Raw genomic sequence first — 22,857 nt, forward strand, 5'->3', positions numbered from 1 at the left:
GTGATCTGAACAGAGGTCTGTTGGGTTCCAAAGCTGTTCGTTTAACCACTGTGTGGCACCTGTCTTCTGCACAAACATGGCATCTGTGTTCTCTCTACACACCTGAGTCACCTTAGAATTCTTTTTCTAATCACATCCTGAAAAGTTTCACTACGGTCCAGCACATTTCTGATCTCTTCTATGGGATGTTCATCAACTATAATGGAATAATAATTACATTACAGTAATTACATTATAATAATAATAGTGATAAACAGCAAAGTAGAACCTGTATTATACTCTTATAATACTACATGGTTCTAAGAACCATACATATACTAACTTACTTAATCCTCACAACAACCCTGTGAGTTAGACCATAATTATTGCCATTTTATAATGAGGTAAATAAGGCCTGAGAGACTAAGCAATTTGCCTGAGCTCGCATAGGTAATAAATGTTGGAACCAGGGTTCCAACGCAGGCACTCTTTATCTCCTCTCTGACAAAATATATTCTTCCTGTATCCCTTACTTAGATATTAAATCACATATACCTTATATTATAATTTAACCTTTTCATATATTAAAGTATAAGGCACAAGATAAATGGATAAATGAAATATGAGGTATTCATACAATGGGATAATATTTGGCTATAAAAAGTAATAACTTTTTGATATATGCTACAACATGATGGACCTTGAAAACATTATGCTTAGTGAAATGAGCCAAACACAGAATGACAAATATTGTACAATTCCACTTATATGCGGTACCTAGAATAAACAAATTCGTAGAGACAGAAAATAGACTAGTGGCTCCTAGGGGTTAAGGGGAAAGGGAAAGGGAAAATTATGGTTTCACAAATACAGAGTTTCTGTTTGGGATGAAGAAAAAGTTTTGGGTACAGATAGTGGTGAGTGTTACCCAAGACTGTGAATGCATTTAATGACACTGCACTGTATACTTATGAATGCTTAAATTATAAATATTATATTTTACCACAATAAAAAAAAAACCAGCATATTACATTACAATTATACTTCATAGACTCTATTGAAGGTTGATGAATCCTTTCTGGGACCAGGAGATAGCAGGAAATTTTCTACATGGTTGGCAGACAGTAAATGAAAACTACCCTGTCTATGAAACACCAAAGCAATCAATCCATAACCATGTCTTGCTTTCCCAACATGATCAATAGTACCTTTAAGAAAAAAGTTTCGCACACATGCACACATATAAGATGCTCAATAAAATTTATATTCAAAGCCTCACAAGCACACAAATATATAAGTAATCTTTACAATTATTTCAGCAGGATTCAAGGACAATGCTATAATTTTCATTTTGTAAGTGGAGAATATAAGGTACAAAGAGAAGTGATGCTGTTTGGATGACTCTGTAAATCTGACAACTCTGTAAACCAGGAAGTAGGTTCTCTGCTTATTATTTGATAAGTTACTCGATCATGCAATCTTGAAAAACACCATAAGACATCAACCTGATACTCATACTACAAGGGATTAAAGCACAGTAAGGTGAATACTGATTACCACCTGTAGCTCTCCTTCTCCACATACCCCCCCCCCCCCACAGCATTCAACAAGGTCCTCCAAATTAAACCGGGAATGTTTAAAGACCCTAATTCATAATTATTTTTTTTAAGATTTTATTTATTTATTTGACAGAGAGAGACACAGAAAGAGAGGGAACACAAGCAGGGGGAGTGGGAGAGGGAGAAGCAGGTTTCCCGCTGAGCAGGGAGCCCAATGCAGGGCTTGATCCCAGGACCCTGGGATCATGACCTGAGCCAAAGGCAGACGCTTAACTGAGTCACCCAGGTGCCCCTAAATTCAGAAGGTGCCTTCTAATTCAGAAGAGGTAACCAATTATCAACTAGCAGTGACCATGATTGAGAAATGAACAAAAGTGGTACCTGTCCTTTAAGAAAGTGATTCTAACCACTTCTGATGATGAGGTTCCAAAACCTTTTTTAGGTGGGACTCAACCTGCTCACCAGCCAGACTCTTCCCCATCTCTCACCACTCATGCTCAACTCCTCCCTTTCTGGTTACTGACAAGCAGCAAAATGGAATTTCTCTTCTTGCTCTCTGCTTGGCTTCCGTTAGAGGTAGAAACCATAAACAACAATGACATTACTAAAAGCTTGACACCAGAAAGAAAAGATGCAATAAGAGCTAATGTATTCACTAACTGAATACTTAATAACTGAAATATTACTAAGATACCTTTGTATTTCTTGGAATGAATCCTAAAGTGACTTAAGAATCAGGAATGAGGAATTTTTAATGTAATGCTATATGATAAGGCCAATACTTACCTGCCTGAATAACAACTTACGATTTTATATCTTTACTGAACAACCAAAAATTCCATCTTGGATATATAAGGAAGAGAATCCCACTCAAAAGCAGCCAAGCCTTTACCTCATTTTTCATGAAGTGAATGGATCTGATCAGCTTCCTGAAACATCACTCCTACCTTTTTTCCCCGAACTGTAGCACCTTTCTTGCCTTACCAAGCAATCTGTGCCCATGTTTCCAGTGTAACATGACCGGGACATGAGGAAATGAGGCTAAGGTAGAATTTCTTTGGCTTGTGACTGGTGCTTAAGCTATACTGCGGCATGGTTTTGTTTGGTATTAGAAATTAAACTTCAGAAGTCCTAGGAAAATTCCAAACTGCATCAAGTCAAGACAATGAATACCTTATAAATCTTGTGACAATCAGCTTAATACTAACATATGCAAAGGAATTCAAAGGGTAACAGAAGGAAAGTGGAAACCAAGAGAAGCTACAGGGGTCAAAAGAGGAAGGAAAGAAAGTAACCAGTCCAAAAATTAAAAAAGTGAAGGCAATTAGCTAGAAACCAAGTAGAAAGAGAATCCTGCAACCTGGTTAGTGATAATTAAAATCTAAGGAAGCAAAACCCCTTTCTGGGGAGCAGGTGATGGAGTATGTCCACACATAGCTGGATACAATCATTAAGGAGAGTGAAAGTAGGAAGAGTCTCGGGAAAACCATATTTCATTCCCTGTGTCTCAACAGTGGCAGATACCTGCTAGGTGAGAAAAAAACTGATTCCAGCCACAGCTCTCTCATGTTCCATTTGCCTGAATATGGCCGCAAACACCTCATGCTACCCAGCAAATCCTTCTCCTTCTAATAAATCCCCCACTAATCTATGAAACCACTAATCCACCCTCTCTCTTCAAAGCACACTGCCTATGCACCCTATAACACATGCTTTCTATCCTTTCAAAGAGAATCATTGAACTAAAGTCAAGGCAAATATTTGATATTCCATGGGAAGATGACTGCAGTGCTCAGGAGGATGAATAATGTGACCTTATAATAACTTCTAGAGAAAGATGCATTGTTTTGTGGGAAGTAGAAGGTGGTTAATACCTGGCATGTGTTCAGGCAGCTCTACCTTATTTCAGGCTTGCCATTTTTAAAACAATTTTAACTCCTACTGGAGCTAGAAAGTTCTAAACATATTAAATAAGAGGTATCCCCCGCCCCAGATAATTTTATATATTTTACTTCTCTGAAGTTGATACTTCTAACCCAGCAAACAGTTTCCAAGGCATTTGAGGTAGCTGAAGTCCAACAGAGTCTCTGGCTGGCAGAAGTTCCTGCTGGGAAAGAGAGAGGCCCAGCAGGGCAACCACAGGAACACAGAGCCATGAAAACAAAGAGTGTGAGGAGGAGGCTCAGGAGGAGGCTCCCTGGACCAGCATTTGTAAACAGCTTTCGGAACACTTCTTAGCGGAGATAAGATTTGAAGCAACTATGATGAATCCCAGAATTGCGGTCTTGGTATGGACCCATGAGCTCACTCTGGTCTGGCCACCCTCCTCCCCAGTGGATGAATCCCAGAAAGATGGCCATGTCAACTCCTAAAGAATTCCAGAGACAGAGACCAATACTGCTACTAGTGAAAAACTGTTATTATGCTAAAGCTCTTCTGCAGGACCAAGAAAGCACTAGACATCATGGCAATCCTACAACCACTTTTTAGTTCCACACAAAAACCCACTCACTATTCAGATACAATCTCTCCAAAAAGCCTATCTTGACTCCCCAAGATGGGGAGGAGTCAGAGCACAACTCCTCTGTGCTCTCATAACAACCTCTACAATGGTTTACCTGAGCACTTACACTATAAACCACCTATGCTTTATCTGTCTCCCCAGTCAGACTGCAAAGGCCTCAAGGAAGCGATTCCCTGTGCACTGTCATCGGTAAGTACTCAAAAAATTTTTTTGTTGGATCAATGAAAAACAATCTTTCCCCTTTGAGGGTATTTTGAATCACATCCATCTTCCCTGCCCCAAGAAACAGTCAAGCAGGAAGGGCTAAAGAAGGAAGAATCGGAGAGTGGCTAAGAAAGTTAAATTCTAACATGGTTGTCTTTCTACCTACACGCTACTTTCCCAAATGTGTGACTCTGAGAACTTACTTGTCTATGGTTCAGCATGCTCACCTACGAAATGATGATAATAATGGTAGCTTTCTTGCAGCTTTCTGTGAGGATTAAACAAAACAATATATGCAAAGTACCCAGCAGGGTAGCTGACTCACCCTAAATAATGAATAAATGTTTGCTGCTCCTGCTGCCAAGAAGAAAGCGTATGACAGCGGCAGGAGTTGACAGGCCAGGGTTTAGGACGGTTGGATTCTACATATCCTGGGACGCTCTTGCGGGCCATGTGATCTCAAGTAATGAAAAGCAAATCATTCTCATCTCTGCCTTCTTTACTAAGGTAATGTAATGATTAGTGCCTATGTGCACATTATCTTAAGAATGAAAATCTGTTTTCAAAAAGGGGAACTGTGTGTGTGTGTGTGTGTGTGTGTGAGAGAGAGAGAGAGAGAGAGAGAGAAAGAGGGATAGAGGGAGGGAGGGAGGGAGGGAGGGAGAAAGGGAGGGAGGGAGGGAGGGAAAGAGGGAGAGGAAGAGTGTATTTTCAAAAAGGGAATGCTGGTAAGTGTTCTGCCTGGCAAATTATTTAGGTGGAAAACAAAAAGGATTATTTTAGATTAAGACTTTTTAAAAAACACCATATGAATATATTCCCAGGCCAAAAAAAAAAAAAAATTCTCTTGCACCAAATTATAAGGCCCAGAGGGAACATACTACCTAATGTTTAGGTCTCCAACTTTTAGTACAGGGCCTGATACTTAAAAGGCCATAATGCTTGTAGAACTCAGGACAAATACACATGGTGAATTATGAACAGTCTCTTCACTGAATATAAAATACTCACTGTCTATACAACTCACTTGATACCTATTATGAAAACTCATGTGGCATCTCTTGGAATACTTTTAGACTATTGTGTGATTTTATGTTGCTATGTAAGCATCTATAAAAGAACTGTGGTCTTCTTTACAGTGAGTAAACCCTTTGAGGGCAAGATCCATGCCTTGTATTTCCTCTCAAATTCTGTATTTCTTAGCATCATGTTTCAGATTTAGAGAAATCAATAATTAGTTGATAGCTGATTGATCATGTGTGGCAGCCCAACATAATCAGTGTATCCAAGAAAAAAAATTAAGAATAAAAATGTCATCTTGGTACTTACTTTCTGCTTTTAGCTTTGTATCTAGAAACTAATGAAACTGTAACTGTTCAATATTATACAAGAGGATTAAAAAGATAATCTGTAATCATTATTTTTGCTTCAGGGAAAAAAGATACCCCATAAATAGAAAATTGTATTAAAATATGCATTTCTAAGAAGCCAGGAGGTTTGTGAGCTGGACTAACAATCTCAGGGAAGGCACTGAAAGTGATAAACATTTTGAAATCCATAATTTTTTTTTAGAGGTAATTTATTTTCTAGTGGCAAGTCTTGCAGTGACTTTTTTTTTTTTTTTTTTACTTAAAACTAATCTCTGGCTGGAATTGAGTAAGTTCCCTGGCTAGACACCAATTTGACAACTTTATACCTATTTATCCATTTCTGCCCAACTGCACAGATCAGACCAGAACAGGTATATTCTCTGCCACCAAGGATGCTGGTATTAGAGGAAGAAATAAATTAAGTGCAATTATATGCCCACATTTTATTATGAAAACAACTATTACACATTCATATTGTTAAACTGTACTGCTAGTAAAGAACTGTAAAGGCCAAATATAAATTGAGTTGATTTCTGGAACCCTCTGGTTATCACAGTAGTACCTATTAAGCTTATTATTAGATGCCAAACACTGTACTACATGCTTTGCATGTTACTTCAGTCCTCATAGGTTTTAATATTATCCTCATTTTATGGATGAGGGAAATTGAGGCACAGAGAAGTTAAGTGACTTGTCCTAGATCCCAGAAGGGCAGAGCCAGGATTTGAACCAGAGCAGTATGGTTTAAAGTTTCGATTTTAGTTAATGTGCTATACCATATGTCCATAAAGCAGCCAGCACAAATATATGTAATAATTATTAAATTTAATTTTATACCTATTTTACATACTCATACAAAATGAAATATTTTTTCACCAAAACTTTCACATAAAACCAAACAATTTTAAGTCTCAGCATTCACAGTCCAATACATGATAAAATACTCTAAAAACATGGGTGGACAAACTTTTTTGGTGAAAAGCCAGATAGTAAACATTTTAGGCTGTGGCCCAAACATCTCTGTAAGAACTACTCATTTCTGCCTTTGTAGCAAAAAAGCAGTCATAGACAATACATAAGTGATAAATTTCAAACTTTATTACAAAACAAGTAATAGCCCAAATTTTGGCCTGAGGGCTTAGTTTGCTCACCCCTGCTCTAAACAAAAACAATATACATATTAACAAGAGCTCTAATATGGTGAAATTAGACTAACTGCATTGCTAGAAGTAAGTTGCTTTAAATAATTTATTTGGTTTAAAGCAGTTCTCAACCAGGGGCAATTTTGCCCTCTCGAGGACAATGTCTGGAGACATTTTGGGTTGTCACAACTAGGAAAGTGTTAACTGGCTTCTAGTAGGTAGAGGTCTGGGACATTGCTAAATAAACATCCTGCAATGCACAGGATGATCCCTACAACAAAGACTGAGCCGGCCCATGTCAGGAGTGCTGAGGCTGAAGACCCTTGATTTTAAGGATGCCAATTTATGTAGGTGTCCTTTTTACCTATCCCTCTTAAAACAGCTTTTCTATTCGGTCCTGAAATAATCCTATAAAGAATTAAAGGTAGGCACAATTTATCTCATTTCCTACAGAAGAAAAGCAATATTCAGAGAAGTTAAATAATGTAAATCTGTTCACCTATATCAGAGCTAAAACTCATACCCAGGTCTTAATGTTTTAAAACCTGTGTTCACCCCCCACCCCCATATTTAAAATTTATAATAGTTAAGCTTGAAAAGATACTTTTAGAATTGTATTGTCAGAATATGAAACTAAAAAAACATTGAATTCCGTATTTTAGGTCTTGTTGAGTTGCTTTAAGATTCAATCCTGGTAGGTAGAAAGGAAATTTGGAAATACTAAAACAGTTTTCAGAAATATCCTCGGAGAGGGGCGCCTGGGTAGCTCAGTTGGTTGAGTGTCCGACTTTGGTGCAGGTCATGATCTCAGGGTCCTGGGATCGAGCTCAGCATTGGGCTCCCTGCTCAGTGGGGTGTCTGCTTCTCCCGCTCTGTCTGACCCTCCCTGCCACCTCCCCCTCTCCCCCGGCCCCCAGCTCATGCTCTCACTTGCTCTCTCTCTCTCTCAAATGAATAAAAGAAAAAATATTCTAGGAGAGAATAATAATGAACACATAACTTAGAAAGTAGATTTTTCTCCATATTCTCTGCTTACTCATTTATAGAGTCCCCTATCAGTCACTATATTCTTTTCTACTCACAGTTCTTAAATTCCTTTCTCAACTCATTGGGCAGGGCCCCCTCAGGTATATAGCTCTGAAACGACCGAAGCTGGAAGCGAACACATGGGACTACTGTGAACACCATCCTAGGGCACATTTCTGATGGAGGCAGTCTGTACTTTCACTCCAGTCTGCAGAACCAGGGAACACGGAAAACAAAAGTCCCCCAAAGCTCGGGGTACTCCTCCTACTGAGACCCAAATGGTGACAATGACTGCCGATCCTAAAGTACAGCTTCCGTCAAAGGGAAACCTTTTAGAGACGGGGGCAGCACTGTTCTCATGGCTCTCACGGGGCCAGGGCCACTTGGCAGAATCAAGAGCCCATGTGAGTTCCCAGGTCACGCTTTTGGCTCAAGCAACTCTAATTCTCATCAAACGATTTCACCAGAACCAGAATGAGAAAAACTGACCAGTTAGGAAAGATACGATATAGAGTGGCTCAAATGAAATCAATTCTTCCATCCAATTCTCTAATTTTACCTTCAGTTTCACTCAAGAGTACAAGAAAACTGAGTTCTGCCATCTTTAAAGTAGAGACATCTAAACTAAGAATATTTCAATTCAGAAAATGTTTTAAGTATATTCTTGAAGTGTTATCAGTCCAGGACAGTTTGGTCTTCAGCACAGAAGTTTATTTAGAGATACTCTATCTTGAACCATCAAAGGTGTGGATAAGCCCCTTGACAATGCAGTGACTTCAAGTCTCTATCTCCTACACTCAGTATTAAATAATGTGAATTTTGTAATTTCTGGCAATTTTTTTTTTTTAATGAGGTATATGTTGTGTGTGTGTGTGTGTGTGTTTATGTATTTAGGGTCAGTCTCTGTTTTTTTTTAAGGTCTAGCTGAAACATTTAAGTTGAATTTTTTATTACTTTGAAACAGATTAAAGCTCTAAGACTCGTATTCATGATAATAATGAACAATAGAAAGTACTTCTTTCAAAAACACATTTAAATAATTTAAGAAACAAAAAATAATAAATAGTAATTAAAACTTTTAGAGTATAAAACATAATAAAACACTTGATTTTTTTTTTAAAGATTTTATTTATTTGACAGAGACACAGCGAGAGAGGGAACACAAGCAGGGGGAGTGGGAGAGGGAGAAGCAGGCCTCCCACTGAGCAGGGAGCTGGATGCGGGGCTCGATCCCAGGACCCTGGGGTCATGACCTGAGCCCAAGGCAGCTGCCTAACCGACTGAGCCACCCAGGAGCCCCAACACTTGATTTTTAAATTTCAGTAAATACTTAAGTAATTGAGTAACAGAAGCATAGCTTGAAAGGGATGACGTGATTCATTTATGGATGAGTTTAGTCCTTTCTCTGTCAACAAGAGCTAGGTTGCTGTCTTCAGACTCATACTATCATATTCTCTGAGGGAAAAACACCTACATTTGTCTAGAGTTTGAGACTCATAATGATTGAGAAATAAAACTTAAAGAGAACAGCTGCCTGAGTTAAAAGTCCATAAATTCACCTTCCCTTTATTTTGTTTTCTCACCCAGCTTCATTATAGCCTCATACAATATCTACAGGAGTTCACCTCTCAACACCATGGTGCCAGTAACTTTTCGATACCAGGAATGACAAATAAAAAGTAACACTTAGGAAATTAAGGGCAAGCAGCCGCACACTGGTTTAAGAGACAGGATGGTTAAAAAAAGAAGACAAAAATTAAGAGTAGCGTCTCCAAATATAACTTGAGAACTTACTTGCAGTAGAGTCCAGATACTTCTACCTTTTAACAATACTCCTCCTCCTTTGTTTAGAAAGATCAGCCAAATCAATTGTGGAGGTCAATAGAATGATAAAATGTCATAGGCAGCATCTTTATAACTCTAGGGAAATTTAGCAAACCTTGAAAGTGAGACAAGGTTAAATGAGGTAAAGAGGCAAATTTATTAAGCTATATATATATTTGATTCAGTGGAAATTTTAACTTACCCTGGCAGTTAAGCTACATAACACCATAAGGAGTTCTGTTAGGATGAGACAACTCTCTAAATCCCTACAGAAATATGACTCCATTCTTTAAGGGCTAGGGTATCATATCCTTTAGGATACATATTGGAAAAGGAGAATTGCTCTGCCATGAGGACTGGCTGCTTTCTGACTGATTTAAGATGATGAGACCATGGAGGGTTGCCGGGGTGGCTCAGTCACTTAAGGTTGCAACTCTTGGTTTCAGCTCAGGTCACGATCTCAGGGTTGTGATACCAAGCCCCAAGACCAGCTCTGTGCTGAGCATGGAGTCTGCTTGGGATTCTCTCCCACTCTCTCTTTGCCCTCCCCCCCACCCCGGTTTGTGCATGAGCACTCACATGCACATGCTCTCTCTCTCTAAAATAAATAAAATTAAAAAAAAAAAAGATGATGAGACCATGGAAAGCCAACAGACCACCAACAACTTAGGATCAGAGAGCAGGCAGTCCTAGGGCTACTACTTCAGCCCTCTTCTTTAGAACAAGAAAGCACTCTAGCTTGGTCCCTCATTTTAACTCTTCCTAATTCAAAGAGTTATACTGCAGTCTTGCAGCCACTTCCTCATCATCTCCTAAAGGGAAAAGAGATAATAAGGAAAACACTCTCCTCTCCCCTCAGAGTTTTCACCAAACAAGGACAGTTCATTTCTGCCACTCTCTGAGGCTCTAACATGTCTAAAAACTATTTAATCTTCCACAGTTGTGTTGTGACCTCCTTTTTCATACAAAAGGTCTAACATGGAGCCTCATGTCAGCCACTTTGGTGCCTTCTGGAAAGGCTATGATGTTTTGTCTCAGCCTAAAGAAACACACTCCTTCAGTATCCATCATATTCTTACCCATTCCTGTAATTCTGCTCTTGTTCCTCTACTATGATGCAGCCTCTAAGCCCTTCCCTTATCAAAGTCATCTTAACCTACATAGAGTCCGTCACCTTTGATGCTATTTATCTACTGCAGACCTAAAGTAAAAATTTCCCCCTCCTTAAAATTTCCCCCCTGAGAGTCAACTGATAATTTATTGGCATGGATTAGTTGTTTTCCTATATAACTACTACATCTACCTAATCACATCACTAATCACACCAAATGTTAAGGAAAAGGAACCTATCTTTTTTTCTTTTTGGCACATAAAAGATGCTCAACAGACGACCCACCTCCCCACCGGGCAGGCTGCATGGGCCGCTGCTTCCCACGCGGTCTATGTGTGGTGCTGCGGCCGCCGCCAGGCTCGCGGCTCTGGCCCCGTGTGCTCAGCCGGGAGTCCAGCCGGGAGTCCATCCCACCGTCCAAGCGACCCCACCGTCCAAGTGACCCCGCGGCAGCCTCATGGCGCCACCCTGAATCGGGACGCACAACCGCACTTTCCACTGTGATGAGGCCCTGGCGTGCGCATTGCTGCGCCTCCTGCCGAAGTACCGGGATGCAGAGATTGTGCGGACCCGGGACCCTGAAAAACTGGCTTCCTGTGACATTGTGGTAGATGTGGGTGGCGAGTACGACCCTTAGAGACACCGATATGACCATCACCAGAGATCTTTCACAGAGACCATGAGCTCCCTGTCTCCTGGGAAGCCGTGGCAGACCAAGCTGGGCAGTGCAGGACTCATCTATCTGCACTTCCGGCACAAGCTGCTGGCCCGGTTGCTGGGCACCAGCGAAGAGGACAGCATGGTGGGCACCATCTATGACAAGATGTACGAGAACTTTGTGGAGGAGGTGGACACGGTGGACAATGGGATCTCCCAGCGGGAAGAGGGAGAGCCTAGATACGTGCTGACTACCACACTGAGCGACCGGGTTGCCTGACTGAATCCTGCCTGGAACCAGCCCAACCAAGACATCAAGGCCGGGTTCAAGCGTGCAATGGACCTAGTCCGAGAGGAGTTCCTGCAGAGACTAGACTTCTACCAGCATAGCTGGCTGCCAGCCCAGGGCTTGGTGGAAGAGGCCCTGGTCCAGCGATTCCAGGTGGACCCAAGTGGGGAGATAACGGAACTGGCGAAAGGTGGATGCCCCTGGAAGGAGCCCTCTATCACCTGGAATCGGGGCTGTCCACACCGGGGACCATCACCTTTGTTATCTACACTGACCAGGCCGGACAGTGGCGGGTAAAGTGTGTGCCCAAGGAGCCCCATTCATTCCAGAGCCGGCTGCCCCTGCCAGAGCCAGGCCGAGTCTTTGGGATGAGGCCCTGGACCAGGTCAGTGGGATTCCTGGCTGCATCTTTGTCCACACCAGCGGCTTCACTGGTGGGCACCACACCAGAGAGGATGCCTTGAGCATGGCCCGTGCCACCCTGGCCCAGCGCCCGGTACCTAAACCTCCCACAAATTCCCTAGTCCAAAAAAATGTCATCTATCGCATTAAAAAATAAATAAACAAAAGATGCTCAACAAATGTTTGTTGTATGAATCCCTTAACATGCTTACAATGTTTTACATATATTATAGGAGCTCAATAAATACTTGGTATTTACACGAGTAAGGGAAATTACTGCAAGGACTTTTGCCATAAAGCTATTGAAGGATATCCTATCTATAGTATAACTGTTTTAAGGCTTAAAGAATGTTGACATTACTCTAGGGTAGGTTAAGCAGTGATGGGAAACAGTTAAAATTCAGTATGAAAGATAATTTGTACTTTGGCATACTTATAATCCTTTTTAAAAGGCTCTAAATATGTACTTCATTTATTTAATGTGTATATAATTACTTACAATGCTTAACTATAAACAGAGCTCTCATTTATAGAAAAAGTATAATTATGAAGAATGCTTGCTATTTTCTCTATATTCTTTAATCATGACCAAGGGAAGCCTATCAGGACATAATGCAATGCCATAAGCCAAGCACCCTCTTGCTTATTCTAACTGCTGGAAACCGAATTAAGAAGCAATAAACAATTCCCTGCATGCTGGCCTTAGAAACTCCAAGTGTAAGCAAAAATACAACGACATGAAAAAGGTTATGTAACTATCACTATTTATTATCTCAAGTGTTATTAAGCACCAAAAGGCAAAGAGCTGTCACCAACTAAATTTAAGAAGGACTTTTATTTTCTTCCTTTAAAAAAGATAAGACACAATGAATCATGGAACACTACAACAAAGACGAATGATGTAATGTATGGTGATTAACATAATAAAATAAAATTTAAAAAAAGATAAGATGTGGTAAGATATGTGAATATGTGACACCCCCCCCCCAACCACCATGAACATATTTTCAGAGAATCCTCACTTTAGAGGAAAAATGATCATTTTTAACTTCTAGGACTGTAACTTTGCCTAAAATTGAAAGAAATTATTTCAAACAAGATGTCTTTTCAAAGAAGGGAATTACAGTGTATAAATCAAACCAAACACTTCATCCTGTGATACATATTATGCCATATTTTACTTTGGAAGTAAAAGTACTGCTTTTTGAAAATCTGCCGTCACAAAATTTCATGGAGCTCACTTGCAAATGCCAAGGGGATACAGCTGATTACCATTACTTTTACCATTACCATTACAGGAAAGTTTAACCTAATCATGAATACAATGCAAGAAACACTTAGAGATACCTCCTTTAAATGGGGGAGGAGAATTTGGGGCACCTGGGCGGCTCAGTCAGTTAGGCATCTGACTCTTGGTTTTGGCTCAGCTCATGATCTTGGGGTCCTGGGATCAGCCTGCATCTGCTCTACACTCAGTGGGGAGTCTCCTTGGGATTCTCTCTCTCTCCCTCTCCCTCTGCCCACCCCTCCTGCCCCCCCACACTCACACTCTCTCTTTCTCAAATAAATAAATAAATCTTAAAACAAAGGGAGAACTTTAGATTAAGCAGGTTCAATATCCTGAAAAAAAAAACCCCACAAAATTAAGGAAAAGGTACATACGCTTTTTCAGAAAAGGCAAACGAGTGATGGCTCAATTTTTAAACATAATAATACCAAAGATTTTGGTCCAATTTGCAAAGGTAACTAGCTTATATTTGAAAAACAATGGTGATCCAAATGAAAGGAACAAAATGAAATTACAAAAACCTGCTGAATTTGACTATAAATCATTTTTGAGGCTATACTAGAAGTAACTAAAAGAGCACTAAATTAACACTTTCAATAAAGTGACAGATTTTGATTATTAATCTCTAAGAGAAGGAACACTAATTGTAATTATTTGTGGTTCTGTGATTCCTATCGAGGATTTCTGCATCTAAGTAAGTGAGAAATAATGGTCTACAGTCTTGTTTTTCCATCCTCTCTTTGTTTTTGCTATCACAGTAATACTAGCTTCATTAAATGAGTCAGGAAATGTTCCACCCAATCTTCTGGAAGAGACTTTTTACAAAAAAATGGTGTTAACTCTTCTTTACATGTTTGGTAGAATTCTCCAGTGAAATACTGGAACTAGAGATTTGTTTTTCAAGAGTTTTAAAATTACAACTACAATTTCTTCAATGCTTAATGGGCTATTCAGATTATTTCATCTTGGTTGAGTTCTGGCAGTTTGTATTTTTCAAGAAATTGATTCATTTCTTCTAAATTATCCATTAATGGGTATAAAGTTGTTTACAGTATTCCCTTGTTATCTTTCTAATGTCTACAGGCTCTGTACTGATATCCCCTATTTCATTCCTGATACTGATGATTTATATCTTTTCAACTTTTTTTCCTGCCTTTTCAGAGATTTACTAATATTACTGTTTGTTTTTCAAGAAATTAGCTTTTCGTATTCATTACTTCTGTTTTTTTATCGCTGAAGTATACTTGGACAATTAAGAATTGTATATATTTAGGGCGCCTGGGTGGCTCAGTTGGTTAAGCGACTGCCTTCGGCTCAGGTCATGATCCTGGAGTCCCAGGATCGAGTCCCGCATCGGGCTCCCTGCTCGGCAGGGAGTCTGCTTCTCCCTCTGACCCTATCCCCTCTGATGTGCTCTCTCTCTCTCATTCTCTCTCTCTCAAATAAATAAATAAAATCTTAAAAAAAAAAAGAATTGTATATATTTAAGGTATACAATTTGATTATGTGACCCACATATACATTGTGAGATAATCACCACATTCAAGCAAGTTAACATATCCATCTCTTCAGTTAGCACATTTTCTTTTTTTGTGATGATAACAAGATCTACCCTCTATCCTAGCAAGTTCCAAGTATACAATATTGTTAATTACAGTCACTTACAGTACATTAGATTGATAGTATTTATTCAACTTGCAAAACTGAAACTTTGTCCTCTCAACCAACACTATCCCATCCATTTCCCCCTTTCCCCAGCTCCTGGTAAATACCATTCTACTCTCTGCTTCTATGATGTAGACTATTCTAGATTCCAAATCTAAGGGAGAACATACCATGTTTGTCTTTCTGCATCTGGCTTATTTCACTTAGCATGATATTCTCTAGGTTCATCTATGTTGTTACAAATGGCAGGATTTTGTTCTTTTTAAAGGCTGAATTATATTCCATATACATAAAATCACATTTTCCTTATCCATTCATCTGTGGATGGAAACTTGGGTTGTTTCCATATCTTCACTGTTTAAATAATGATGAAATAAACATTGTAGTGAAGCAATCTCTCAAGATGCTGATTTCATTTCCTTTGGTTATATACCCAAAAAAGAGACTGCTGGATCATATGGTAGTTTTATTTTTACTAAGGAACCTCCATACTGTTTTCCATAATAACTGTAACAATTTACAATACCACTAAAATGTTCCCTTTGTCACAATGTTATCATCACTTGCTGTCTTTTGTCTTTCTGATAATAGCCATTCTAACAGGTGTAAAGTGATATCTTACTGTGATTTTGATTTGTATTTCCCTGATTATAAGTGAAATTGCACATCTTTCACAAATCTGTTGGCCATTTGATGTCTTCTTTGGAAAAAATGTCTATTGAGGGCCTTTGCTCATTTTTGATCAGGTTGTTTTTTGTTTCATTGTTTCCTGTACAGTTGTATGAGTTCTATATTTTGGATATTAACCCTTTATAAAATATATGGTTTGCAAATATTTTCTCCCATTCCACTGATTGCCTTTTTATTTTGTTGATTGTTTCCTTTGCTAGATAGAAGCTTCTTAGTTTGATGCAATCTCATTGGTCTATTTTGCTTTTGTGCCTGTGCTTTTGATGTCATACCCAAAAAACCATTGCCCAGACCAATTGTAAAGAGCTTCTCCCCCCACCCTATGTTTTCTTCTAGGAGATATATGGTTTCAGGTCTTATATTTAAAAGTCTTTAATACATTGTGAATTGGTTTTTGTGTATGGTGTAATATAAGGATCCAATTTCATTCTTCTGTATGTGAATATATCCAGTTTTCCCAACACCATTTACTGAAGAGACTATCCTTTTCCCATTCTGTGTTGTTGGCACCACTGTCAAAAACTGGTTGACCATGAATGTGTAGATTTATTTCTAGATATTCCATTGACGTATATGTCTGATTTTATGCTAGTACTATACTGTTTTGATTACTGTATATTTGTAATATATTTTGAAATGAGGAAATGTGATGCCTCCAGCTTTGTTCTTTTTTCAGATTGCCTTGACTGTTCAGGGTCTTTTATGAATCCATTTGATTTTTAGAGTTTTTTCCCTATTACTACAAGGTATGCCATTTGAATTATGATAAGAATTGCAATGAATCTGTAGATAGCTTTAGGTAATATGGACATTTTAACAAGATTAATCCTTCCAATCTGTGAATTGGGATGTTTTCCCATGTGTCTGTTTCTCCTTTAATTTCCTTCATCAACATTTATAATTTTCAGTGTACAAGTCTTTCATCTCTTTGGTTAAGTTCATTCCTACATATTTATTTTCTTTTTTGTTACTACTGTGAATGGGATTACTTAAGTTCTTTTTCAGAGAGTTTGTTGTGTATAGAAACATGATTGATTTTTATATATTGATTTTGTATTCTGCAACCTTACTGAATTTGTTTATCAGTTCTAACAGTTTTTTGGTTGAGTCTTAGTGTTTTCTCCATATAAAATCATGTCATCTGTAAACATAGATAATTCTACTTCTTTCTTTCCAGCTTGGATGGCTTTTATTTCCTTTTCTCAGTCTGGGACTTCTAGTACTATGTTGAAAAACAGTGGCAAGAGTGGGCATCCTTACCTTATACCAGATCTTAGATGTGGGCTTCTCATATATGGACTTTATTGTGTTGCAGTAAGATTCTCCTACACTTATTTCATCGAGAGTTAAGTATCAGGCATCTCTTGTAGGGCAGCTCTAGTGATGACAAACCCTGCCAAGTTTTTGTTTGTTAAGGAAAGACTTTATGTCCCCTTCGTTTTTTTTTTTTTTTTAAGATTTTATTTATTTATTTGACACAGAGAGAACCAGACACAGAGAAAGAGAGAGACAGAGAGCAAGCACAAGCAGGAGGAATGGCAGGCAGGGGAGAAGCAGGCTCTCCACTGAGCAAGGAGCCCTACATGGGGCTTGATCCCACGACCCCAGGACCATGACCCGAGCAGAAGGCAGCTGCTTAACCAACTGAGCCACCCAGGTGCCCCTGTCCCCTTCATTTTTAAAGAATAATTTTGCCAGGTATACTATTCTTGGTTGGTAGTTTTTTCCTTTCAATACTTTGAACATATCATCCCACTCTCTCCTGGTCTGCAAGCTTCATGCTGAGAAATCCATTGACAGTTTTATAGAAATTCCCTTATATGTAATGAGTTGCTTTTCTCTTGCAGCCTTCAAAATTCTCCCTTTCTCCTTGACTTTTGACAATTTGATTATAATGTGTCTCAGTGAAATCTCTGGGATGATACTATTTCGGGACTTTTGAGTTTCATGAATCTGGACTTCCATTTCTCTCTCCAGATTTGGTAAAGTTTTTAGGCATTATTTCTTTCAGGACATTTCTGCTGCTTTTATAATCTTTTCCCCTTCTGGGACCCCCATAATACATGTATTAGTTCTTTTTGATGGTCTCTCAAGAATCCCATAGGCTTTTTTCACTCCTTTTCTTTCTTTTTTCTTTTTCTCTTCTGCCTAGGTAATTTCAAATGACCTGATTTCAAGTTTGGGAGTCTACTGTTGAAGTTCTTTATTGCATTTTACTATTTCATTCACTGTATTCCTCAGTTCCAAAATTTCTGTTGGCTCTTTTTATGATTTTTCTTTGTTGCATCTCTCATTTTGGCCATGTTTTCCTAGTTTCATTGAGTTGTCTACCTGTGTTCTCTTGTAGTTCACTGAGATTCCTTAAAACAATTATTTTGAATTCACAGTCCCTCAATTCATAGGTCTCCATTTCATTGGCATTAATTACTAGAAAATTACTGTGTTCCCTTGGTGGTATAATTTTTCTTGGATTTTTCATGTTTCTTGTAGCCCTGCACTGACATCTGCACATTTGAGGGCCAGTCATCTCCAGACTTTATGTATTGGCTTCACTGGGGAAAGACCTTCACCTACAGATGAGTATGATGACACTGGCTGGGTGGGGGTATGGTGGCGCTGGCTCCATGAGGATATAGCAGTAGATCTGGGCTCCGGGAGAGAGCAGCAGTGTAGTCTCCATGAAGCTCTGTTTAATGAGGTCACCATCAGAAAAGACTATAGAGTCCTCAGCAATCAATGTTGTGTATCTCCTCAGTGGTAAAGGCTTCTGGAGTCTTCTTCTTCTCCTTTTCCCCCATAGGGGTAAATAATGGCCAAAAGATCTTCCTTGGCCTTGAGTTTGGCATGCAGGTACACATATGGAAGCAGTAGGATCTGGGGCACTTGTGCCAGTGGGGACACACATGTCTGGGGTAGAGGTGCAGAGAGAGCAGCCATGAAGTTCAGGGGCAAGTAGAACCACTGCAGGTCCTCGGACAAAGGTGTGGATGCATTTGCTGTGGCAATGGCATCAGCATTCAAGGTGTGGGCATGTATGGAGCCAAGGTCCAGGGCTTGGGGGAACAGAATGACCATAGTGCCTGGGACCAGAGTGCAGGTGCACTTACTGCAGTGGTGACGTTGATGCCCAAGGCATGGGCATGTGCTGAGTAGTTGTGGAGCCAGGGTCCAGGACACGCATGTGGCTGTACAAGGTGAGTGTTGACTCTGGCTCCAGAGTTGGTGGGGCCATTCAGCACTCCTGGGAAGAGAGGGAGATGCAAAGGAGTTCAGCAGCATGGATTCTGGGTAGCTCTGTCAGCTAGGTTCAGGGTCAATGAAGACTACAGGGGTCCTCAGTGGAGAAAGCTGCCAGTATCTACAGGGGTGATGAGAATTGCTGGGGTCCTCTTGTTCTTCTTTTTCCCACAGGATAAGGTCACACCAAGGGGATAAGGTGACACAGGCAAAATGTTTCCCTAGGGTTTTCTATGCAGATTCCCAGTTTCTGTGTGCAACAGGGGGCTTTTGCAGCTCCCCTACTGTACTCCAGAGCTATTTTCATTGGTATATAGTTGGGATTTTTTAACTGAAGTATAGTTGATATACAATGTTATATTAGTTCCAAGTATACAACATACTGATTTGACAATTCTATACATTATACAATGTTCGCAGTGTGTAGTTACTATCTTTCATCATACCAAGTTATTACAATATTATTGACTATATTCCCTTTGCTACACTTTTCATCCCTGTGACTTATTTATTTTATAACTGGAAGTTTGTATCTCTTAATCCCCTTCACCTATTGTGTCCATCATTCCTCCTTCCTCCTGGAAACCACCCATTTGTTCTCTGTATTTATGAGTCTGTTTTTGTTTTGGTCGTTTGATTTGGCTCTTTGGATTCTACATGTAAGTGAAATCATATGGTATTTGTCTTTCTCTGTCTGACATTTCACTTAGCATACCACCCTCTAGGTCCATCAATATTATTGTGAATTGCAAGATTTCATTCTTTTTTATGGCTGAGTAATACTCCATTGTATATATATATATATATATATATATATATATATATATATATATATACAGTATATCTTTATCCAGTCATCTATTGATGGGCATTTAGGTTGCTTCCATGTCTTGGCTATTATAAATAATGCTGCAATAAACACAAGGGTGTATGTATCTTTTTGAATTAGTACTTTCATTTTCTTTGGGTAAATACCCAGCAGTGGAATTACTGGATTGTATGATATTTTTAAATTCAGTTTTTTGAGGAGCCTCCATATTATTTTCTATAGCAGCTGCACCAATTTACACTCCCACCAACAGTGCACAAGGGTTTCTTTTTCTCCACATCTTCACCAACACTTGTTATTTCCTGTTCTATTTTTTTAATAATAGCCATTCTGACAAGTATAAGGTTATATCTCATTATGGTTTTAATTTGCATTTCTCTGATGATTAATGATGGTGAACATCTTTCATGTGTCTGTTGACCATCTGTCATGTCTCCTTTAAAAAAATGTCTATTGCAATCCTCTGCCCATTTTTTTAGTTGGCTTATTATATTTGTGTGTGTGTGTGAGTCTTGAGTTGTATAAGTTCTTTATATATTTTGGGTATTTGCCCCTTATCAGATATATCATTTGCAAATATCCTCCTCCAGTCAGTAGATTGCTTTTTTATTTTGTTGATGGTTTCCTTCATTGTGCAAAATGTTTTTTAGTTTGATAAGTCCCATTTTTTTATTTTTCTTTTTGTTTCTCTTGCCTGAGAAGACATATCCAGAGAAATGTTGCTATATTGTTTGTACTTTTGTTATTGAATCCATTATTGTCAGATAATATGCTCTGTATGATTTCAGTTCTTTTAAATTTGTTGAGGTTTCTCTTATGACTCAGGATATGGTCTATCTTTGTGAATGTTCCACTTGTATCTGGTATTGTTGGGTTACATGTTCTATATGTATGTGCCAGTTAGATTCTATTGGCAGATTATATTGTTCAGATTTTTTGTATTCCTGCTGACTTTTGTCTAGTAGTTCCATCAGTTGCTGACAAGGGAGTCCTGGGTCCATTTACATTTAACATAACTTCTGTAGTGGCTACATGCAACTTATTTTGTTCTTTTGTCCACTGAATATACATTGATGAATGCTGAGCAGGTATACTAAACACACAGCAGCAGTCACTGATTGGCTGAATTTCAGAAGCCTAAGGCTGTCATTGATCTGCTAACTTCCAGAAGTGTAGTCACTGGAGTGAGGCTGTTATTGACTGGCTGATATTCAAGGCATGGCCACTGGAGTGAGGCTGTCATTGATTGGCTGATTTCACAGCATGTGTACTGATCCAGAGCTATTTCTAATTAATGATGGTTACTTATTCATAACTTGGGACTTCAGGCAAAGAACAGCCTTTTTCTTTCTTGAACATAAAAATTAAGTACTTTTAATTCTCAGTTCCCTTCAGAATAACCTGCAGGAGAGACCATAAAGGACTACACAGATCTTTATTTCTGGAGGTCTGATTTTCAGCTAATGTTTTCATTCAAATGTGTTAAGTGCCAATTACAGTGGTGGAAAAATAGCTCTGTCAAAGCTGTATATTTTGTTGAAAAATGTTTAATACATGATATTTAGTGCATCCTAATACAGGCAATATAGGACACACAACAAAATCATTAAATACAGGAGGCCTGGCTACCCTAACTGTGACGGAATGTAGTGTGTCTTGATAAAGACTGTGGACTTCAGACAGTAAGAACCATGGACAGTTGAGAAACAGGAGAAAGATGTGAGTTAATTAATGTTAGACAGGTGGGGGTGGCAGAGTGGCTCAGTAATGACCATAGAAGGGAGATTAGTTTAAATATATCAGGAACCTAGTAAAAATATTAAAAATGAGATCCCTCAATTATTATAAGGGCACCTTCTTAAACTAAGAGTAGAGAGGATAGACGAAAGTGTTATAAACTAAAGCAGAGTTTGTTCTCTGGTTAATTTTAGTCTTCAAGGGTTTCAGACTGGTATAGTGCTGAACTCCTATTTAATGGCTAAGCTAACTCCTCTACACTATTTATAGGAAAAAGCCTAAGCTTCTGGAATTAGTTTTAGGGATTCAGGAACAAGTTGGCTTGGCTTTTCAACAGTTTTACTTCTCCAGCTTTTCCCATTTCTTGAAATCTCAAGAGCTATTACTAAAAGCCTAAGGCTTTCCATTCATCTCTACATAATTCTAAACTTTAGCCTAGAGTGATGACCAAGTTTGTATGAATTCAAAGTGGCTTTTCTCTTCACCAGCATTCTAGGTTTGAATACCTATTTAGGATTGCATTGCAATATTTAAAATCCAGTCTCCTCTTTTAGTGCATTCTTACTCTATCTTTCAAGTATCTAATGCAACCACTTTCCCTGTCCTCCAAAAGCCAAGAAAATTCTGAATTTTATTTTCCATAATTTTTATTATGAAGAAAATAATCAAAATAATGTACCACCCTGTGGAAATAAGGCTGCCTCTTCTATCTTCTTTTGAGAAATGCTTGTATATGGGAAGGAAACTATGTGTTTAAGAAGAGTCAGGTGCGGGATGACAAGAGATGTTAGCTAAAACTGCCAACAAAGTAGCCTTTGGCTTCACCAGCGCTGTAGAGTAGGTGATAACCTAGCAGATGGATTTGAGGGCAATTTAGTTTTACTCGCTTCACTGTTCACAAGGGAGTCAAGGACAGGGGTTCAGGTATATTGACAAAATTACTTAACATAGCTATATAACATCTGCCCATACTATTTGAGGAATCAGTCACTGAATTTTTAAATATTCATGGTGTAAATTTTTATACTTGTGAGATTTTCTTTTTTCAATCTAGGTCAATGTTGTAGTTTTAAATTATTTTTTAAACCTTTTTGGCACTTCTAACTAAGCTTGTAAAATACCAACTGGAGATTCAGGTATACTTTTAGTGTTACTTCAACATATGCAGCTAAAATAACAGCAAGTAGTTACTGAGTGTTAAACTTAAAAATCAGAAGAGTGATAAAAAGTCAGAATCTGAGGCTTCAGTAGTAGTTAAATTTTCTTACCAAGATGAATTAGTTAAGCAAAACGAGGGGAATCCAGATAAGTACTGCGATATTAG

General features: G+C 38.8%; 1 protein-coding gene and 1 pseudogene across 3 annotated transcripts in view; one reads left to right on the top strand and one right to left on the bottom strand.

The window, feature by feature from the left end:
* Positions 1 to 22,857, bottom strand: part of RABGAP1L (RAB GTPase activating protein 1 like) — a 754,336-nt gene that overhangs the window by 356,762 nt on the left and 374,717 nt on the right. The window lies entirely within an intron of this gene.
* On the top strand, positions 11,045 to 12,244 carry LOC114223941 (MYG1 exonuclease pseudogene; annotated as a pseudogene).

The sequence above is a fragment of the Eumetopias jubatus genome, unplaced genomic scaffold (genome assembly GCF_037043125.1).
Source record: "Eumetopias jubatus isolate StellerSeaLion01/CBP00866 unplaced genomic scaffold, mEumJub1_p1.0 scaffold_12, whole genome shotgun sequence".
NCBI lineage: Eukaryota > Metazoa > Chordata > Mammalia > Carnivora > Otariidae > Eumetopias > Eumetopias jubatus.